Below are 19745 nucleotides of genomic sequence, written 5' to 3' on the forward strand. Positions count from 1 at the left end.
ACCCTGACATACTCATTTGGATTGGGCAATTGGAGGGCAGGTCTGGCACTCCCCCGTAAAGTGGATACAGGTGGGATTTGATCCAATTAATTGTGAATCCGGAGTATCTACCAAACACTGCCAATATGTCCAATACGACGATTAGAGATTTCCGGGGTCTGGTGAGGTATAGTAGGATGTCTTCGGCGTATAGGGTTATCCGATCCTCCCAATCCGCCGACCAGCGGAATCCTCGGATCGACCGATCCTGTCGGATCCAGGCCGCCAACGGTTCTAATGCCAGGGCAAATAAAAGGGGGGAGAGCGAACAACCCTGACAGGTTCCTCGGCCAAGAGTGAAGGTATCCGACTGCTTGTTGTTAACAACGACCTTGGCCAGAGGCGCCACATATAGGAGCGCGGCGAAGAGATAGGGCCACTCAAGCATATGGAATGCCATGGTGGCATCTAGGGAGACCAAGACTGCTGGTTCGCAAATCGTAGCCGCTCTACCTAACACCGCGTGTACACGGCGAAGGTTTAATGCGGTGTTCCGACGTGGTATAAAGCCAGGTTGATCTGGGTGTACAAGGGTTGATATGACCTTTACCAGACGATTGGCAAGAACTTTCGCAAGGGTTTTCGGCTCAGCATTGAGAAGAGAAATGGGCAGATATGATGTACAGTCTGTCTTTGTTTTCCCCTCTTTGTGAATTACTAAAATATTAGCGTTGGTCTAGTGGGAGTTCTCCCAACTCCCTGCTTTCCTCAAACATGGCTTTGAGGTAAGCTGATAGTTTGTCCGGGCAGAGTTTGTATAATTCTATGGGTATCCCTTTAGGGCCAGAGGCCTTACCAGATTGAAGCGACCTGATGGCCAGGGCGATTTAGTCCGTGGTCAGAGAACTGTCCAGTATCTGCCTGTCTGTCGAGGTGAGGGTGGGCATAATGATGTCTCTTAATAGTTCAGCGGAGTCCTCCTCAGTAGGAGGCTTCCCCGCCCTGTAAACCGCTTCAAAGTGAGCGGCTAATTGGGAGGCTATGTCTTGGGGGTCTACTATATCAGCTTTAATGGTGTCATAAAGGACCGGAACAAATCAATTTGCCCATTCCCGCTTGTCCAGCCAGGCAATCAATTTCCCTGCTTTGTCACCCAAATCATAGATTCTCCCAAGCTTTTCCTGACCCAAAGTTCGAGCTGTCTCCGTGACGAGGGCTTTGTATTCAGATTGCTTAAGCCGCAGAAGATGGTGCGCCTCTGGAGAGTCGCGATCCACCAACTCCCTTTCAAGTCGTAGGATGTCAGCTTCTATATCTGATACTACCTTCTGGTGCTCTCGCTTGTGACCCGATATCAAGGACAGTGCTTCCCCTCTGATCACCATTTTAAAGGCCTCCCAGAGTGTTAAGCTAGAGGACACAGTACCCACGTTTTCCGTAAAGTAGCTATCTGTTGCAACTAGGAGTTCTTTGCGTAGTTTGGGGTTATGAAGGTGCCAAGGGTTGATGGGGGTAATGCGACCCACCCGTGAATGGTCCAGGAGGAAATGAACTCAGAGTGGTGAGTTATCGGAGATGCCTCTAGCTAAGTGTCGAACCTCCCTGATGTGCGATGTTTGGGAGCTGGGAATCAGGATATAGTCAAGGCAAGAAAAACTGTGGTGGGCCCCAGAGTGGAATGTGTATTGCTTTGTTTCGGGGTTGAACGTGCTCCAGGTATCTATCAGTCCCATGGCCTCAAGAAGGTCTGGCAAGCCACGGGAGGAGGGCCGCAGCTCGCGCGGGGGATGCCGATCAAGCTCCTCCGAGCACACAGAATTAAAGTCCCCCCCCAGCACCAGTAGGCCCTCCGGTAGCGAGAGAAGAGTAGTACGGTGGTCTTGGAACATTGTCGATTGGAGACCAGGTGGGATGTAAATAGAGAGAAGTGTGAGGATCCGGCCCTCCCAGGAGCCAGACACACCCACGTAACAACCCCTGTCATCGGACCAGGTGGAATCTACACTAAGGGGGAATGCTTTCCGAACCATAAGGCCCACCTCTCTTGAGCCAGTCGTAAACCCTGCATGTGCCACCAGTTTGTAACCGTACCGGTCCAGTGCCCTACATGAGTGGCCCATAAGGTGAGTATCTTGAAGGAGCACGACATCCAGGCCCTGCTTCCTGATGTATTGCAGGACTACACTCCGCTTGATTTCATACCCCAGCCCATTGACATTCCAGCTCAATATTTTAATGCTTTTCCCCCAGTGTGTGTGCCTTAGAGTTGTAGTCAGTCTTTTGTGCCTTTGCCGTGGCTGTAATTGTGCGTCGATGTAAACAAAGAACAATAACAACCCCCCCCCACAAACTCCCCCACCAACAACCCCCCTCCCTGCTACCCTGCCCTCTGGACTTAAAACTGCCCATACCAACTAGCAGAGTGCCTGTCGCCCAATTCCTAAGACTACAAAAACAACTAAAAGTAGAAAAGAGGAGGAAGGCCAGTACTCCGTCCACCCATTCCCCGACACATTTAGACATCAATTGTTCCCAGTTAGATCGTCTTTAGGGATTCTCCGACTGGAGGTGGAACCTGGCAGAATCGTGTCTAGCTGCAAGGCCCCAGGGTCCCGTTACCTGACCAAGATTGCGCGAAAAAAACTAGGACGCACGGCGTCTCTCAGCCCCGGTCCTGCGAGTCTGGGTCGCCATTTCCGTCACCACCTCCAAAGCCATTACCGATCCGACTATGCAGCCAGTCTGAAACCACTTCCGGATTATCAAAGAACCATGCCCGTCACCCAGACTCCACCCGGAGGCGAGCCGGGAACATCATGCAGCGCTTTCTCTGCACCAGCTGCGTAAAGTCTGGAAAGAAGGTTAACGTGGCATTCTCGTATTGAAGTGTGGGTGCGGATCTCGCATGCTGCAGGATCGCGTCCCTGAAGTTTAGGACGCGAGCGATTAGTGGGCGCGGCGGTGCACCTGGTTTAGGTCGGCCTCCCGGAATTCGGTGTGCACGTTCGATAGTGAAGAACTTACCCAATCCCTTAGGTGTGAGGTGATTCAAGATAAGGGGCCTCATGTAGGTAGCTAAATACCGGTCGGTAACGGCCGAAATTCGGTAAATATGCCGTTACCGACCGGTATTTAGACAAGTGAGATGTAGGAGGCCAAAAACCAGTTTTCGGTAAATATGAAGCGGTAAATACCGATTCATAATTACCGAATTCTAAAATACCGATTCATATTTACCGAATACATATTTACCAATTCGGTAAATATGAAGTGGTAAATATGAATCGGTAAATATGAAGTGGTAAATATGAAGTGGTAAAACTGAAAAAGACATGTAGGAAAATTCGGTAATTAAGAAATCCATGAAATTCGGTAATTAAGAGTCGGTAATTAACACTGAGTGAAAGCAGGTGGTAACCATCAACAGAGCATATAAGCAATCCCAAAATGCAACAGCGTGGACAACATGGCCGCTCTGTATGTCATTGCAAGGCGCCTACGTCTACAGGCAGCAGGTCTGAGGATATGGAGACGGGAGGAACGCATCTACAGACAGCGCATCACACTCTTCCAACTGACTGACGCAGAGATAAATGAAAGGTACAGGCTACACCCCCAAACCATCATGGACCTGATAAGGGACCTGCACCCACTCCTGGACCAGCCAACAAGAAGGGCGCATGCCATACCACCACATGTGCAGGTGCTCTGCAGCCTATATCTACTGGCATCTGGCAGTTACCAGGGGGTGTTAGCTGCGGTGGGTGGTGTATCCCAGAGTTGCCTGTCCCGTTTCTTCAGGAAGTTCCTGGATGCCATGATGCAGAGAATGCACCACTACATCAGCTTCCCAAACACACAGGCTGAACTGCAGAAAACTAAAACTGACTTTTATCACATGGCACAGTTCCCCCATGTCATTGGCTGTATTGATGGCACACACATCCCAATCTGCCCACCAGCTGACACTGAGCACATCTACAGGAACAGAAAGTCCACCCACTCCATCAATGTTCAGGTAATCTGTGATGCAGGGAACATCATCACTGATATTGTAGCGAAGTTTCCTGGGAGCACCCACGACTCTTACATCTTCCAGAACAGTGGGATCTACACACGACTGATTGCCGGAGAATTTGGAGAGGGATACCTGCTAGGTAAGTAACAGTGACGCCCCTTGAAACCTGCAAATCATAGTGTATAGAGGCATGTGACTGATGGTTCCATTTTACTCACCTAGGCGACAGTGCATATGCCTGCCGGTCATTCATCCTCACTCCCTACCTACACCCATCAACCCAGAGTGAGAGACGATATAACGTGGCACATAAATCTACAAGCAATGTGGTGGAGCGCACGTTTGGACTACTGAAAAGCAGGTTCCGCTGCCTCCACAAGAGCGGAGGCGCACGCCAGTACACACCAATCAACTGCTGCAAGATCATTGCCACTTGTGCAATGCTGCACAACCTTGCCACGAAGAGAGGTACAGAGGTGGAACTAGCAGATTTTGAGGACAACGAGGATGAGTCAGGCCAGCCAGAGGGCAACGCAGCTGGAGTGCCAACTGCAATAGATGGGAGAGAGAGACGGGCAGAGATCACATGCAACTATTTCTGAGTAAGTAAGGGGACACAGCCAGTTGTGGTATGTCATGACGTAGTTTTAATGCGGCACTACGCCATTCCAACAAGATCAAGCCAATCTGGCAACATAGCATATTTACAAGGGGTAAGTCCAGGGTTACGTCACCCATTGGGAATTGGCTACGCAGGGCTGCATCAATGTTTGCGCACACGCTCTGCAGTGTGGGATGGCACGGATTGAGCATCCTCACTACTGCCAACCCCAAGCCGCCTGCTGCTCCTGCGTGCTTCTGGGACGGGGGGTGTGATGCTGCTCCTGCTGCTGGAGTCGATGCTCTCCGTAGCATCCCCTGCAACAGTTGTGGCCGCCTGACTTGTTAATAGCACCTCAAGTGCACTTGTGACCTGCACCATCCCCCGAGACACGTCGCTGCAGCAGTGTATCAGGCCCTCCTGCATCGACACAGAGCGCCGGCAGAGTAGAGAAGTGGCAGTTGCCAGATGGTTGAGTGCCCTGGTGTTAGTGTCCCTCCTCTGCCATTCCCGGCGCCGTGCATCTATGTCAGCATCTAATTTGCTGCACAACTGCTGGATTGACTGGGACATGTACCGAATGCCCGCTGCCATTTCACCCATCCCCACTGCCATTGTGCTGATGTTCTTGTCCATGTTGACAAATGTTGATTTCATGCACCGTATATGCCTCTGGACTGACATGACTGCCTTTGTTTGCAGGCGCTGTTGTTTTAACATTTTGCCCTCGAGCCCCGAGAAGACACCATGGCTGTCAATGTTTGCTGGTGGACTCTGGACACGCGACCTGCGGCGCCCTCTTGCACCCGTCTGTTCTGCCTGTGAGGTGTAGGGCACAGTGGCATGGCTCCCATCCTGGGGCATAGTAATTTGCTCAGGGCCCCTGCTGTCGTCAGACGAGGTGTCTAAGGCTCGCAGCCTGGCAGCAGCACGCCTCCTCATTCTCACACATGCAGGCGGTGATGTGGCCGGTGACTCAAACATGAGTGGCGATGCTGGCTCTGGGTGAGGTGATGCTGGCTCTCGTTGAGGTGAGGCTGGCTCTGGTTGAGGTGAGGCTGGCTCTGGTTGAGGCGAGGCTGCATGTGTTAGTGGTGCGGCTGCCTGTGGCACTGCTCCCTGGGCTGAACTTGTGCTGGCCAGAGCTGATCTGTGTGGCCGGTGTGCCCTCTTTCCTGCAGCATGTCCTGTCCTGCGCGATGTCACATCTGTGGACAGAAATGCAACATCGGCTCAGTGTACCTGAAGGGCTGCATTGCAAGCATCACAATAAAATCATGTTACACTCTCACATTGTCCTCTGCCTGCTTGTGGCTAATGTGTGTAACATGCCTTGTTGTCCTGTGCTATTTACTTCATGGTTGGGGGCTCCCTGACTACATCTCCCAGAATGCATTGCCTGTCTGCACTAACACATGGACTGGAGTGGGATACTCATTTCACGATGGGGGATGTGGGATAGGGGTAGGGGGGGCTACATTGCTGTGCATTCGTCTTACCTTGTTGGGTGGCGGCTCTGGCAGAGCTGTCGGCATCCCCAAGGCCCACGACGCTCTCTTGCTCGATTGTGGCCTCCACCAGCTCCTCCAGTTCGGTGAGGGCAGGTGCCCTGTTGGTGCCACCTCCTGTCTGGCTGGCCTCCTTCTGGATTTCCCCCATCTTCCTCTTGGTTACAATCCTCAGGTCATACCAGCGCTTTTTGAGGACCTCTATGTCCCTGTGGGTCACTCCCACAGCATTGACCTGCGCCTGGATGGCCAGCCAAATATTGCGCTTTTCTGCCTCAGGCACTTGCAGGGACTGCCTCCCAAACAGCTTCTGGTGCTGCTTCACCACCTCCTCCACCAGCACCTGGAGTTCCTTGGGGCTGAATTTCATCTTCCTCCTCCTTTCCCCTCCATCTCTCACTGTCCTCTGCGTCGACATGATGTTTTTGTGCTGCACAAACAGGCACTGGCTCCCTGCCTCTCCTCTGCACTCCAAGCCTCTCCAGAGTCTGTTAATTGTGTGCACCTGCCTGGGTGTGGCCACTTCCTGGTTGGGTGGGGTGTGGTTGCACAGGATTGGCTGTTTCATCCAGTCATGTGATTTTTTTTTTCCCGATTCGGTAAATACCGATTCGGTATTTAACGAATCGGTAAATTACACTTCGGTATTTACCGATTCGGTAAATACCACCTCGGTATTTACCGATTCGGTAAATTCCGATTCTTGATTACCGAATGCTACCGATTCGGTAAATATTACCGAATTATTACCTACATATAACTTACCAATTCTTAAATACCGATTCGGTACGGTTCGGTATTTAAGAATCGGTAATTTTTATTTACCTACATGAGGCCCAAGATCCTCTACAAACAGGTCCGGTGCAGGCCCCTCTGATTTTTCGGGCACCCCAAGAATGCAGACATTGTTTCGTTGGGAACGGCCTTCATAGTCGTCCAGTTTGCGTTCTGCCGCCTCACAGGAGGATTTGAGATCTAGTACTTATCGCTGGAGCAGTGACACGTCCTCTGTAAGGCTAGCTGTCTTGATGTCCGGGGATTTAACTTTCTCATTTATTTTTGTGAGATCCGCACGAATGAGGTTGACATCAATGGAGATTGTGTCTACGGATGATTTGATCCCGCTGATAGCTGCCATGACATCCTGCAGTGTAAGCTCTGGGGTGGCGTTCTCCAGGTCCTCCGCTGCTTTAGGAGTGTGGCGCGGGTCAGAGGGCGAACCCATGGGAAGGGTGAAGCGGTCTAGCTTGTTGGACTGGACTTGTTTAGAGGTCCTGGGACCCCGAGCCGGGCCCTTGTCAGCGTCCTGTCTTCCCGCCATTGCGTCTCCAAACCTAGAGAGTCCTCCAGCCGCGCCTCCACCGAGCTCACCTCCACTGAAATGGAGGGGAGACAAGGGAAGGGGAGGGCAGCTGAGTTCTGTCTGGCAACTTATTCAGGCCCCAGGGGCAGGTGAGTAGGGCATCGGAGGCGAGCGGCACACAAGAGGACGCCGACCGTCCGAAGATCAACGCTCGTGTTCCTCACCCCAAGGGATGCTTTTACACTTCAGCCGCCACGTCACAGCCCTGGTCAGAGCGCACTCAGGAGGAAGATGGCAGTGCAGGTTAGCAAGCGGTGACCAGCGGCAGGGAGGCCGGGGCGTCAACGTGCACACCTCAACATGAATCCAGTATTCACTGTGGCACCGATGGGTCGGCGTGCAAGCGTCAAGTAAGGCGGTTCAGATGGTCTCCAGGAATTCTGTAGAGCCCCTCCGTCTAATCTGCGTGCTAGTGGACTAGGAGCAACCAGTGGCTCCAATAGTCAAAGTCCTGGCAGATGCGGGCCCCAGGATGAATCCGAGCCGCGGGGTGCGCCTCTCCTCGCCTCCAGGCACCCCCACAGACAGCAGAACAATGCAGCAGGGACGGCAAAGCAGACTATGGAACAGAGGCCGCCCTGGATCGGCAGCCTCGCTCCAGCCCTCACTAGTCAATCCACCTCCGAACACCCCCAGGAGTCCCGGCAGATGCGATCCTCCAGATGATTCCGAGCCACTATGTGTGCCCCTCCTCGCCTCCGGGCACCCCCGCAAACTGTAAAGTCAGGCAGCAGGGAAGGCAAAGTAGGCTACGAAGCAAAGGACGCCCTGGATCGGCAACTCCGCTTCCAGCCAGTGCGGGGCGATCCAGTTCCACACACCCCAAGCTCTGAGGGGGCGCCGCTCCAGCGTCGGTGTGCACACCAGAGGCACCCCCCCTAGGCGTCTCAGAGACAGCGGGTCTACCGGGCCCTCTCTGACCGGCGACTTCCGGCCCAACCAGCTGGATCGGCAGCACTTCCTGCGGGCAGCCAGGCTACTATATGCCCCTGCTCCACGGGCATGTACAGGCCCAGGGCTACGGGACCCGTAACTTCGTCACCGGGCGTCGCACAAAGATCAGGATTGCACCGGGCGGCACCGTTTGACCGCCGCTATCGTCTGGTGTGTCACTGGAGCAGGATCATAGGCAGGATGTTGGTGTCGGGGGAACGTTGCGGCGGAGCCGAGCTCTCAGGCGGCCATCTTGGTCCGACGCTAGGCCACTCCCCTCACTAGGATTTTTAAGGTAAATTCAGACTCCGTTGTTTTTCCTGTTCATTGAAAAAGATATTTTATTATATAGAAGTTTTTAAACTATTGTTGTGTGGTTAAAAAAAAGTTGCATGGAAACATATTTGGCTATTAATCTTGTTTCGTTTCTCACTTAACAAGTTTTTATTAAACAACTGTTATCTTCTTATTTTGTTACAAATATGATTATAATACCTTCATTGCGTCCCAATTACTTAAAGGAAGGCAACAGGAAGTACTTCCGAGGTCGAGCTTACATCACCCCCCACCCGCCCACTGGTAAAAAAATGGTGGGGAGTCACGGCCAACTGCCGATTAGGTCAAGGGAGCCACAGGTAAAAAAAGTTTGGGAACCACTGACCTAGCTTATCTACTTGAGGTTCCTTTCTTCTGTCAAGGCTCAGGAGAGTTTGGATGGTTACCACGCATGTCATTCATGGCTAGTGGTAGTGTTTTAGCACAATCTCGCTTCTGGCTAGATTAAAAAAAGGTTCGGAAGCAATTAAGCATATAATCTAGTATTGCTTAACAAACAAAAAGCGATATAACTGAAAACTTGAAAACAAATACTATCTGTACAATCGCTAATTAATATTATTTTCTCTTGAGTCGAGATCTTCCTCAAAAGAATAAGTGCAAATCAACAAGAAGTTCATCACTTACCTGCCGAAAATGTCAAGTCCAACCAAGAGTGTTTTCGCCAGACACGCAAGTACCATTCTGAAAGAAAAGTTATGAAAATAAAAGAAGATTATTAATGTGGTGAAACAGTGTAAATAAGCAGATTATTATAGATAAGAATAAAGACCTTAGAAGAGGAGCAATAGCCCGAGACAATATGGTATGTGATTAATGTTAAAAAAAAGACAGGTATAGGAAGCCCAATACCGGTCGGTAACGGCCGATTTTCGGTAAAAATCCCGTTACCGACCGGTATTCAGGCTTTTGGTATGTAGGGGGCACATTTCAGGATTCGGTAATTTACCGAATCGGTAGAGTTACCGAATCGGTAATTTTACCGATTCGGTAAAAACCGAATCCTGAAATGAGATGTAGGGGGAGTGTGTGGGTGTTGTGGGGATTCGTTATTTACCACCAACTAAAAGTTGGTGGTAAATGACGAATGACTTTGAAAAAGCATTTTTTTGCACTTAGAAGTGTGCAATGTGGCAGACATACATGTATGTGTGCCACATGTGCACACATGCAGGAATCAGGGGTGCAACAGGGTGTCACTGTGACACCCTGCCACCCTTGATTGTGCTCCCCCCATTACCGAATCGGTATTTACCGATTCGGTAATGGTAACTGGCTTCCCATTGATTCCTATGGGCCTCCTGGCCCATAGGAATCAATGGGAAGCCAGTTACCATTACCGAATCGGTAAATACCGATTCTAAAATACCGACCCATTCCGAATCGGTAAATATTACCGATGGATTACCTACATAGCATTTACCACTTCATAAATACCGAATCGGTAAAATTCGGTATTTATGAAGTGGTAAATGTTAGGCCACCTACATATGGCCCCTTGAGAGCATAAAGAGAGAGTAGGATTATTCATGTTTTAATATTCTTTTCCAGTTCAACAACGAGAAGGAAGGTTCCCAGTAAAACCAGAAAAAGAAAAGAAGAATTCCTCTAGAAGAACCATTGTCAGGGCAGTCTCTTCTCTTCTCCATCTCCTTTCTCCCCCTAGAACATAACTGCATTTTGGTTAAGCACCTTCTTGAAGTCACAGAGTTCTTGGTTGGGAGTTGGGAATAGGTGTCTTTCTGCTCCTGTGTCATTTTAGTAAATCCTCACATACAGAGACGCAAGTGTTCAGAGGCCAGCCACAACGTTGATGGAATCAGCCAGGCACTGACCTCTGAACATAATGCCCCCGCCCCAGTTTGCCTCATTTTATCCACCAGCAGCAGCAAGGGCGCTAAACTTTTTTATACCCCAGGCGTTATTCTGACAAAGGCCAACTATGTCTCCAGGACATAGGCATGCTCCAGCTATGTTAATTTTTTTTGCACAGGGAGGGCAAGTGCGGCTGTTTAGTAAGGTTGAGTGAGCTACTGAAAGCTCGTGCTAAGCTCAGGCGGAATCCTAGCTATGGCTAAGTTCGAGGTCCTGTTGGAACCTCATGTCCATAATGAGATTCGCTTTTATGTGGCTTTTGCCTGCCTCCTTTCCTGTACCCTGGATGTGGCGTTATGACTAAAGCTGCTAAATTTGGAACTGGGGAACTAGGTTTGAGTCTCAGAGTCAGCTCAACATCCTATGATTCTCAGAAAATCACTTACTCCCCATGCCTTTTAAACAATGAATGGTGATCTTGTGTAATGTAACTGGTGCACATGTAAAGTGCTAAAACACCTTTGAATCGAGTTTGCGCTATAAAAACTGCAGAAAAATGCACAAAGAGGTAAAAACAAAGCCTTAACATGAAGGAAGACAAACAGATACCCATTTACTGGCAGGTGAAACCAAAAAACCTGAATAAATTGTGGCTTCCCTGATTAAATTGTGTGACTGTGGGGTGTATAGCCAGGCTGGGAATAGCAAAGGAAGTGGATCGTTAGAATGTTTGCAACCCTTGGGCTTTAAAGCCTCTTAAAGTTCAACTATTTGCCAGAAATTAAACTCGGTGGTACCAGAACACCTCCAGAGTCGACAGACTGTAGCTGGGACACTATCGGTGTCCCCATACCTTCTGAGCAGCCATGCAGCAGTCACCCCTGGTACAGGGCGTAGAGGCGGCACCATCTTGCCTCAACCACTATGAGCTGGCATGCTCGCTGAGGGGGGCTGCTTAGACTGACTGAAATCCCCAGGCGAAGTGGAGACCCTTCACTGCCACCGGAGCGCACTCTGAGCACCCCCCCTCCTGCTGATGAGCCGAGCCGTAGCTGTTTCTGGAGCCACACAGGACAGCGGTGCCATCTTGCCCCAGGACGCTCTGGGCCATCACTCCTGTGGGGGAGAAGCTCGGGCTGACTGGAGGCCATCAGCAAGGGGATGTCCCTTCTTCCCCGCTTCTGCTCCCTGATTAAAAGGGCCCACACACTGAGCAGATCGGGTTACTGACAGTGGTTGGGCAGGGCTCCTGCTCAGGGCCTCACCAGGTCCCTGACCTCCACAGGGGAGCCCAGCTGGAGACCCACACGTTAGTTACAGCCACTTGGGGCAAGGTCCACACTAGGGGGTGATAACATAACACCAATCACATCTGACCACCAGCTGGCCCTCTGGGACCTCGGTATTTGCAGACACAGCCGGGGTATGGTTGCAGCTGCCTCTGCCGTTGCAGATATCTGGAGGGGCAGCCTTCTTCCTGAGAGCGCCTGAAGCACGTAACAAGTGCTGTCTGGCCCAGGGCCTGGGACATACTCTGGGGCCCTATCCCTCATATCCCCGCAGCTTATCGGCGCCTGCCCTGATATGGACATCCCTGCCCACCTCAACACCCCCCCCCCCTCCTTCCCCCCGGAAAATCCTGCACCGTGCTCCCTGGCACCTGGAGGGGCCACAGCATTGACCTGGTGCAGCTTTCACTGTGCCCATAAGGCCCAGGCAGACACTGGAGGGAACAGAACGGTGGGGCTTGAGGGTCGAGGAGGCCCATGACTTTCATAGCTGAGTGAGGGAGGGGGAGAGCCCCGTATGCCTTTGATGTGATTGGCCAGCTGTGCCCTACACATCCTTGGGGTCTCTTTTCTGAATCACTGACAGAATATCGACGATCAAAATGTCGAGCTGCCAGAATATCGGTGACAAAATATCGACTACCAGAATATGGAATTCCTATCTGCAAACCGGTAAGTACAAAAATATTGAATCCTAAATATCGTTGTAAATAATATAGTTTGCTAAAATATCGACTTTTTAAAATCTCTTAAAAGTAATGTAAAATTAATGAAATATTTACTATAATTAATTAAAACATACTTAAAATACTTAACCTTAAAATTAACGTAATAATATTAAAAAATAATCAATATTTTTAATAATTAATAATTAAATGTTAAAAACATAATTTTAAATATAATTACATATATATAAATAAACCTATAATATAAATATACAAATACATTATATATAAGGAGTTAAAACATTAAAAAAGAATTAAGAATATTTTACACTACATTAAATATGACAATACTGAAAAAATTGCATAGCCTAAAAGATAACATTTCTATTTCCACTCCAACAGGTGGTACAGTAGGGAAAATGTTAGATAGCGGGTAAATAAAAATTACTATTCCCACTCCAGCGAGTGGAACAGTAGAGAAAGTGTTGGATAGCAGGTGGGTAAAAATTACTATTCCCACTCCACTGAGTGCAACAGTAGGGAAAGCGTTGGATAGTGGGACGGTAAAAATTACTATTCCCACCCCAGTGAGTGCAACAGTTGGGAAAGTGTTGGATAGCGGGAGGGTAACATTTACTATTCCCACTCCAGTGAGTGCAACAGTTGGGAAAGCGTTGGATAGCGGGAGGGTAACATTTACTATTCCCACTCCAGTGAGTGCAACAGTAGGGAAAGCGCTGGATAGAGGGAGGGTAAAAATTACTCTTCCCACTCCAGTGAGTGCAACCATAGGGAAAGCGTTGGATAGCGGGAGGGTAAAAATTACTATTCCCACTCCAGTGAGTGTAAAAGTAGGGAAAGCGTTGGATAGCGTAGGGGAATAATTTAATATACCCACTTCTGCAATATAATTTACATTAATTAACAATTAATTATTTTGTAAAAATGAATTTACCTCCCAACGTTTCCCCCTACAATACTGTAACATATTAATAAATTAACATAATTAATTAACAAATAATTAATTAACGAATTACAATTAACAATATAATTAACATATTTACAAATTAATTGTTAATAATTAATATCTAATTAATTACTAATTCATAAAAAAAATTACACAATTAACTTAATTACCAATCAATTATTATTAATCAATTTATAATTAATTAATACAAATTAATTCGCTTAATTAACAATATAAATGATTAAATATTAAATTATTAAGTAATAAAATAATACATTAATTTATTTCAATTAAATTACTTCCCACCCTATTCCCCTATAAACCCGCAACCTGCTACAGAATGATATTACGCAAAAAAAAATAACAAATAATTAATTAATTCTAAATAATGCTAAAAATATATATTATAATTAAATTACTTCCCACCCTATTCCCCTATAAACAGACAACCCGCTACGGAATTAAATTACACAAAAATTAATTAAAATAAAATTTATTACTTTTACAAAATTCAAACATACATTACAAAAATAATACATACTTTTAACACATATACTAACACTTAAAACACACACAAAAAATCAATACTACTAACTTCGATATTGTGGAACTTGATATTTCCTACCTGCATTTCGATATTCTGAACCACTATATTTTTGCAATTCGATATTCTGTCCATTCAATATCAATTACTCGATATTCTGTCCAGTCGATATATTTTTTTCGATATTATAACTAGTTACTCTCTTTTCTAGCAGTACCTTGGCTTTGGGCCGGTGCCTTTTTTTGAACCAAAAATTGTCGTACTTACCTGTGTTTTGTAAGATTCACGGTGATCCACAAGAGAATGCAGCTGCTGTTTGTGCACACATCTTGTCAAATAACTAACGACGAAAGTTGTAAAAAACAAACACTGAGTGAAGGTCCTGAAGCAAGATTACTGTGTCAGCTGAGATGTAGAGTCCATTTATGTATGCTAAGCTACAGGGTCCACCACTCATCCAAGAGATCTTTGATACATAGTCATTTAGCTCCAGTAGGCAAGTGGGGGTTTAGGCTGATCTGTCTTATAATATGAGAGGATTGTTTATGGTGTATGTTTGCGTAACAATGCTAATGATATTTTTGGAATGCATTTGTTTTCTAATTGTGGTGCAAATACTGCATATTAGAGCACAACAGTTTAAATAAGTATTATAAACTTCCTTTGTGTCTCTTGTTTATCTTATTGTGGACAAGTACGAGTGAGAGAGCGAAAGGGTGTGTCCTATTACACAGATCCCTGATAGGATCGAAAGTGTTATGTTCCGGGGTGCCAATTCATTCATTTCTCTGAAAAAGGTAGAAGGCAAGTGAGGCCCTATAGCTAGTCGGACCCTGGCCCATAGATACTGGGGAAATATGATGACTCAGTCCCTACATGCTGATGTTCTATGGTCCCAAGCATAGTTCTGTTCCTGAGCAGATTCTCTGCAACACCACTGACTTTGAGGCGCATGGCTTGGCTCAGCTTTCCTGGAACCCCTGCTCTGCGTAGCTGCCTTATGTTTGTGCTCCCTCAGCATCACTGATCTCTCCGCTGCGAGGGCATGGGTACCTAGCTCAACTAGCCATCTGCCCAAAATCAGGGAGAGTACAGCTCTGCGGCTTTCAGTATAACACCCCTGATGTCCGTGGCAGTGTAGCTTGGCCTACTATGCCTAGAGGCAAGTCCAACAGGGACAGTTCTGTGGTTTCCCTTTGAGCAAAAACGACTACCTCCGATATGAGTGGCAAGAAGAATCTGCCCACGCAGCCCCACCATCCTTTCCATCACGCAAGACTACTGGGAGAAATTCCTGGCAGACGTCTGGCAAGAGATTGGCTCTTTAAACACAGAGTTGAAAAGAAGCCTCAACGACCTGCGCAGGGATGCAGTAGCGGTGGGAGACCGTGTTGACGACCTGAAACGCACAGCCGACATCTGTGCGGAGGATCAGGATGACCTTGGGAGAAGGCCCAATGCATTGCAAGCACAACATATCGAACGCCAGGACAAGCAGGAAGACCTGGAGAACTGGGGCTGATGCAACAATCTGAGTATCAGAGGCATTTCTCAAGGGCGGAGGAGGAGGACATCATGTCCTTCACTAGAGGCCAGCTAATGGCCATCCGGGGTGAATTGGAGGGGCCTCCCCTGGTTGCTGACAGAGCACATCGATTCGCTGCCAGTTCTAGCAGGCCAGATACACCCCTGAACATTCTTGCCAAGGTTCACTTTTTCCAGGACAAAGAAGCTGTTCTCCGGGCAGCAAAGGGTAAAGTGGACATAGTATTTTGCGGCCACACAGTACAGATCTACCAGGATCTCTCCCGGCTGACTCTGAAGAAATGACAGGTTTTCAAGCCAGTGACGAGCACTTACACACTCAGGGGATAAAATATCAATGGGCCCATCCCTTTGGTTTGCTTTTCCCCTAGAATGGAAAGCAACTTAGGGCCTGCTCCCTCCCAGAGGACAAGACGCTTCTTGGCCTTCCACGGGCCTCCCCTAGCAGAGACACCTCATCTTCTACATGTCTGGATACCTGGCAACCTAAATTGCACACAGTCCAGCGACGTGGGTGCAACCGCATGTAGGAAAGTGGGTTTCTGTTGCAGTAACCACCCCCCAACACGTTTTGCCTGGCACTTGATGCCCTTTGACCTGATGTGCCCAGGGTCCCTGCCTATCAGGATCCAAGGGCCTGTGTTCTTTCCCAAAACTGTACCTCTGTATCCACAATGGGCACATCTCTGGCTACAGGTAAACCCCTAGTAAAGGGTACCATGAGTGCCAAGGGCACTGTGACCAGGGAAGGCCTCTAAGGGCAGGAGCACTTATTGTGCCACCCTTAAGAGACCCTGCACCTCAACACCCACACACCGCCATTGTAGGCTGCACGTGTTGGTACAGAGAAAAGTGAAGAGTCGACATGGCACACATGGCACACATCCCTGTGTGCCATGCCTGAAACACGCTGCCTATGGTCTAGGTAAGTCACACCTCTAGCAGGCTGCCCTTGGCCACAGGTGAGGGTAAAATTGCATGAGCTGTACCCCTACAGTTTCTAAGTCTATTCTTAGACATTGTAAGTGCAGTAAGGCCATGAGAGTATGTGGTCTGCGAGTTTGTCATTTTGAACTCCACAGCTCCATAATGGCTTTACTGAAAACTAGGAAGATTAATAGCAGACTTCTCAGGACATTAAACGCACACTGATGCCAGTGTGGGACTTAATGTAAAAAGCACTCCGAATGCCTCTTAGAGAGGTCCCCTGAAAAACAACCAGCACTGGTGGGGTTCCTGAATGGTTACACACCATTTTCCACCACCAGATAGGTTTCTGGAACCCTGGGCAGAGAGGCCTCCGCTCTCTGGGTCCAGAAACAAAGGCCATCCTGGGCAAAGGTGTCAGACCTCCTCCCCAGGATGGGCTGGGTCCACTTAAGGGAAGCTTCAAAGGCATGCCACTTATGTTAGCTGCCTATGCCTTTTGCTGCCCCCGGCAACTGACCCCCACCCATTCTGACACCACTTTGAGTCAGGAAGAGAAGTGTGCACACCTTTGCCAACCCCACCTCTCAGGTGGGGGAGGCTAGGTTAAGCACACATCTCAGTCCCCTCCATCTTGAAGATGAGGGTACACAGCCAATCAGGGAGAGGCTCATGCCCCCCTCCCACTGGAGGGTGGCATAACAGTGGGTGTACTCACCCCAAGGAAGGGGCCCATTGGTCTCAACCTGCCCACCCCTATAATGCCCCTAAATGTAGTATTTAGGGGCGACCCTGAACCTTGCCTCCTCAGATATAAAAAGAAGAAAGAAGAAGAACCGAAGAGCAGTGCTGAACGAGGATGAAGACAACTGCTTTGGCCCCAGCCCTACCAGCCTGTCCTGACTTTTGACCTAAACCAGTGAACCCCCGGTGTGTCCAGCGGCCAGCACCCATCCCGAACCCGGAGGACCTGCCCTGCTATCACCAAAACAACTCGTGAGCACTGGATTTGTTCAACCCAAAACACAGACCCCGGATCCAGTTGCATTCGCGATACTGCACCCGATGCCCATGGCCCGAGTTTGAGTAGACCAACACTACGAGGAGGTCTCCCCAGCGATCCTGACTTGGGGTCTGGTGATCCCTGACCTGCCTCGATCTTCTACCCGACGCCTAGAGCCTCAACCTGAGGGGTCACCTCGACCAGATCTGGTAAGGAAACCAACACCTGAAGACACCTCTGCACCTGACGCCCCACGGCCTTGGGTGGCCCAACCGATGGTGTCTAGGCATCCCTCAACAACCAAACTTACATCTCTGGCCAGTGATCACCCACAACCTCTGTGCCTGAGCCTGCAGAACTTCTTTCAAACCAAAGTTCTCCATTGGAGCTCCCGACGTCTCCTTGGCATCCTGCATCCAGCTGCCTCTGTGCCGCTGGTGGTGCAGCACCTGTGCTGATTGTTGACCCCTGCAGAGTTGATCCTAACCCCAGGAGCGTTGCTCCAACAATACAGTGGCCTTCCTCCTAGCCCCTTTGGCTAACATTGGGACTCTGCCCTCTGCACCTGGACGCCCTAGTGCGGCTGGTGGAGCAACTCAAGTGCCACCTTGAACCTTGGGGAACCTTGGTTCTAACCCCAAACAGCTATTCTTGCAGGTCGTTTACTTACCTGCAAACTTGTAACATTATTTTCTTCCATAGGAACCCATGTTATGGTTTTTCTCCTAAAAATGTTTTAAGTGTTATATTAACTTTTGTGTTGAAACCAAAGTAACTTTCTTTGAACCAAAAACTGCCGTACTTACCTGTGTTCTGTAAGATCCATGGTGTGATATCTAGGCATATCACTTCAGCAGTCGAAGTAAGTGAAAAGTAACGCAAAAGTAATCCAAAGTAATTTCAATGTATTCTAAACTGTTTTAAAAGCAAATGCAAACCTGTAACGATTCCAATTTCAACCACAATTGCATTTTATTTTGCATTTGAAAGCATATTCTACCTGCATGTGCCAAATCCTGCTTTGTTCTAGAAATAAAACCCAAGTATACCTTTTTTATATTTACCTATTTGGTCTGGATTGGGAAACAACCTTTACAATGCAGTCATTACATCGCACTACCTTTACAACACAGTCATTACAACGCAACATCCTTTACATCGCATGCCATTACAACACAGCCATTACATCGCATGTCACTACAACGCATGTCATTACAACGCATGTCACTACAGCGCATACCATTTCAATGCATACCATTACTACGCATAGTTTTTCCCCTACACTATCCAACACCTACCCTACTGTTGCCCTCACTGGAGTGTGAATAGTAATTTTTACCCCTACACTATCCAACACTTACCATACTGTTGCACTCACTGGAGTAGGAATAGTAATTGTTACCCCTACACTATACAACACTTACCTTGTATGCAATGTAATGGTATGCATTGTAAAGAAATATACATTAAATGCGATGTAATCGAATGTGTTGTAAATGTAGTTTCTAAAAATGCATTGTGATGGCATGCGATGTAAAATCATGCGCTGTGATGGATGTTGCGATGTAAAAACTGCATTGTAAAGGCATGCGTTGTAAATGTTTGCGTTGTAACATCATACATTTGTCTGGATTTCATCTCTGAGTATGTGCCATCAGTTCTTGCCTGAGTGACTACAATAAATGCTTAACACACCCTCCCGATAAGCCTAACTGCTCGACCACACTAACACAAATAGAGCTGTTAGTGATTATCAGATTGGGCCTCTGTTATACCTCTGGGGATCCACGGGACCCTGTGCACACTATACTTACTTTGGTATAGCATATACAGAGCCAGCTTCCTTCACCACAACAATAAGGCTGGACAAGACTTGCACTATGCGAAGGCAGACATTATTGTGTATCTCCAAAAGATGAAGATGGAGCATGCTCACTCCTCGGCTGAAGAAAATGAACGTAAGTAGAGTACATCCACGTATCGTGCCTGATACTCACCTACCAACCGAACATCAGCACATTTGGCAGGGCTCAGAGCTTGGACCCCGGATACCTACTTGTTGTTATTTAACATTTTCCTTCTTTTCCATTACATGACTGACTCGCCATGCAGTTTGCTCTCTGGAGTTGCACTTGGCCTCCCACTTCCCATGATTAGCATTCCTCCGTTGAGAGTGACACCTCGACAGATTCTGGTAATTTTCTCCTGACCTTTAATGGAGTGGTTCGCAGGATTGGGCCCTGTTGGCCCCT

General features: G+C 48.2%; 1 protein-coding gene across 2 annotated transcripts in view; it reads right to left on the bottom strand.

The window, feature by feature from the left end:
• Positions 1–19745, bottom strand: part of LOC146829863 (uncharacterized) — a 259836-nt gene that overhangs the window by 208284 nt on the left and 31807 nt on the right. For both annotated transcript variants that reach the window (XM_085608530.1, XM_085608529.1), the window contains exon 2: positions 9366–9422. The gene's annotated coding sequence lies outside the window, so the exon portion shown is untranslated. The remainder of the gene's footprint in view (positions 1–9365; positions 9423–19745) is intronic.

The sequence above is a fragment of the Triturus cristatus genome, chromosome 5_2, assembly GCF_964204655.1.
Source record: "Triturus cristatus chromosome 5_2, aTriCri1.1, whole genome shotgun sequence".
Lineage (NCBI taxonomy): Eukaryota > Metazoa > Chordata > Amphibia > Caudata > Salamandridae > Triturus > Triturus cristatus.